Here is a 3,769-nt window from a genome sequence, read left to right on the forward strand (position 1 = left end):
AATTTACACTTATTTAAGAGCTTTTATAATCTATTGGATGTCTTCCTAAAATTGCATTGAAAAAACCAAGATATGGAATACTTCATGGAAAGCCTCAGCCAGCATTGGCGGCTGCGTGCAACAGACAAACTCACCAATTCTGCTGCTGATTCTTCTTGCTAAATCAAGATATTTAATTGCCAACTATCCTATTCCTTACTCCAATAAATCACCTTTTTAAATCATACTCAATGCCCATATCTTACATCGTACCAAATTAATAAGAAATTCCAATAAGGACAATTTCTGGGATATGGAGAACAAAATACTCTGTTTAACTCTTAGTCCCTCACATCTTTAATAATTCAATATAGTCCCTCAAATCTTTGAAATTGCTTATACGGTCCCCAAAATTTAAGGGATCTTGCAGTATGATCCTTAAATTACCAAAATATCCCCCTACTTCATGCTTTCCCCGAAGACCCATCTGTGTTAAAAAAACATTAGCCGAAGGATATATTGGTTATTGAGGGATCAAGTGGCACAAACCTCAGGATTTGAGGGGGGTGAGCAATTTCAAAGATTTGAGGGACTAACATGGAGTATTGAAGATATCAAGGGCTAAGACAAAATAATCCTAAAATATATTTCGCCAGAAGAGTTGGACTTTTTTGGAACTAGAGGTTTAGGCAAAAGCCCATGCTAGTCTTTGGTCAGCTCTTGGTTTCCATCACTTTGTCTGTTATGACTTGTCCTCTTCTCACAACGGTAACCTGCAACATGCTTTTTAATGAGATATCAACTTCATGTGCGTGAGAATTTGAGTCGCACACTCAAAGACAACATCTTTGTTCAATGACTTGCACAAGGATTGTAAATGAGCTCAGGGATTGCTTTTGTTTAGAAGGATGTGACCATCATAATGTGACATTAATCTCATCTTTATATCCCGTGAAGTAATTGGTGAGGGGACTCTAATCCACTCTGACGTTCATTCAATTTCATGTAAAGATTTTGGTTTACCAGTGTATTAGATGAGGTTTAGTGTCACATTGAAAGAACGGTAGATAAATGCATGGTTAAATATATTTGGATCATGATTCAATTAAGTCTCAATCTTTTTTTAGTCCGTGTCAGTCAAAGTAGATTTGATAAGTATATAAAGATTTGTAAGAATTTGATTATATTATTCATTCTACATAGATGTTTAAATACAAGAGAAAGTAGAAAAAGTTGTAATAACCTAAGCTATGCGGGACTAAAGTAAAGTAAAATAAGATACTCTAACTTCATACTTAACACCCCCTCTCAAACTATATTTAGGTTTCAAACGCACTTTGCCGAGAATGAGCGTGCATGATGATTTGTTTGTAGGTAGAGAATGTTGCGGTGCTGTTCGGTGAGAGCTTGGACAGATGAAGCTTGGTCGAGGGAAGCACTAGCCCGAGGGAGCTTGGCTGGAGGTACGCAACTGCTAGCTAGTCAGAGGTGCTAGCTTGGAGGTAAGTGTGGGTAGAGGTAGTGGCTGAGAGGAAGCTTAGCCGAAGGTAAGCATGTTAAATGTCAGCAACATTTCTCCATGGTTCTAGAAATATCTCAAGGAGTCAAGCCTTCTTCTAGAAATATCTCAAGGAGCCAAGCCTTCATGAATGAAATCTTTCTAGAAAGATCTACCACACCTATATATATGAGTCCCCTTTATTTGGTTGGAAGCAAGCAATGAAGCAAAGTGAAAAGAAGAGAAAGAAGTGGAGGAGAGTGAAGAAAGCTATCAAAAGAGAGGTATAGTCTTTTATGAGAAAGTTGTACTCCCTTATTTGAATCAAATAAATTTTGTTAACCCCTCCATTGTCCAAAAGTTTTTTTTTATCAAAGCCTCTTTTCGGGTCTACAAATTTCATCAAAGTGGTATCAGAGTCTCGTTCGATCTAGCCGGGCCAATCGAAAGTGCTCGTGTACGAGAAGGCGAACATGATCCAGCCATAGATTCCTAAGCTGATGAAGACCAATTACGACAACTGGAGTATCTAGATAAAAATCTTGCTCGGCTCGCAAGACTTGTGCGAACTCGTGGAGAATGGCTACACTGAACCGGAGTCATCTGCAGCAGAAGCAACTCTCACCGCCACACAGAAGAGTGAGCTGAAGGAGGTCAGAAAAAGAGATAAAAAGACTTTGTCCCTAATATTCTAAGGCATAGATGAATCAGCGTTTGAGAAGATTTTCAACGCCCTGTCCTCTAAAGAAGCATGAGAGATTTTACAAAAATCCTATCAAGGTACGGAAAGAGCCAAAAAGGTATGCCTCCAAGCATTAAGAGTTGAATTTAAAAATTTAAAGATGAAAGCTACAGAATTAATGTCAGACTATTTTAGTAGAGTTTAGACAATAACTAATAAAATAAAGAGAAATGAAGAAGAAATTAATGATGTAAGAATTATGGAGAAGATATTTAGGACTTTAGACTCTAAATTCAAATATATTATTCCAGCAATACAAGAGTCTAAAGATATTTTCGAAGTTTCTATTGATGAGCTGTAAGGTTCTCTACAAGCTTATGAACAAGATATAAACATCAGTTCAAATCAAGCGGAGAATCTAGAGAAAGCCTTGTAGAGTAAGATGACTATCAAAGAAGATAGTCGAAGAGGACGTGGAGGCTACAGAGACAGAGGCTCTTTTCGAGTGGTTCAAACTTCTAGCAAGGTCGTAGGAGACAGTACTAAGGAGGCCATGAAAATCAAGATCAAAATGGAGATCGTGAATGATCGTTCGATCGAGGACGAGGTCATGGCGCGCAAGGACAAGGACAAGGAAGAAGTTACCAGGAGGATAGATCTTAGCCACAGTGTTACAAATGCAAGAGATACGGCCATCTTAGCTATGAATGTTGGGAGAAATCAAATTAAGTGACGGAATGAAGTAACTTTGTAGAAAGGGATGTTGGCCTTCTTATTTTGATGATGTTTAATAACCAATTTACTTCTAATATTGTTTGTTTAGTGTTTATATTTTCGTATTTATTCTAGGTAAACAACGAGTTGGAGGATGAATGGAATCAAGCTTTCACGATCATATCCAATGGAGGTTGGCGGAATAGTGGAGTGAAGCCTTGCTATCAAGTTAAAAATCCAATTACAAGCTTCATCCAAGTTTACCAAGTTGAGCTACAATAAAGATCAAGATCAAGCTTGGGTAACATTTAGTTTAGGAGTTTATATTATGTGTGTTAGTACTTTAAGCTCAATCATATACACACATACACGTTTTGGTTTTGTATATATATAGTTATATATATACATATATGTTTTGGTTTGATAGTTTTAAAGTTTTAATATGAAACAATTTAATATAATTAGAAAATATATTTTTGTTTCATACTTATATGCATATATATGATTTCATCAATATTAATTTTATTTAGTTCAATGAAATCATGTTTTAGTGCATTATATGTGTATTTTGATAAAATACTACATTCATTATTTATAGACTTTATAACAATAGTTTACATCTTTCTTTAAGTCTATAAAATCATTTTGTAAAGTTTCAAAATATGGTTTAGGCAAAATGTCAAAATTCATATGTTTACATTTCTATGTTTTGGACCTCCTTACAAAATGATGATATTTTACATTCGGGAAATCCTTTTTGAAAACTAATTTTTGTAGCATGTGTATTATCATGTCTACAATCATTTTCCAAAGTTTTATATTTTTTTGAATTTATTTGATATTTTTAAACAGGGTTTCAAAATCATTAAACTGCTTTCAATACCTATTTTCTCATA

The sequence above is a fragment of the Asparagus officinalis genome, chromosome 2, assembly GCF_001876935.1.
Source record: "Asparagus officinalis chromosome 2, Aspof.V1, whole genome shotgun sequence".
NCBI lineage: Eukaryota > Viridiplantae > Streptophyta > Magnoliopsida > Asparagales > Asparagaceae > Asparagus > Asparagus officinalis.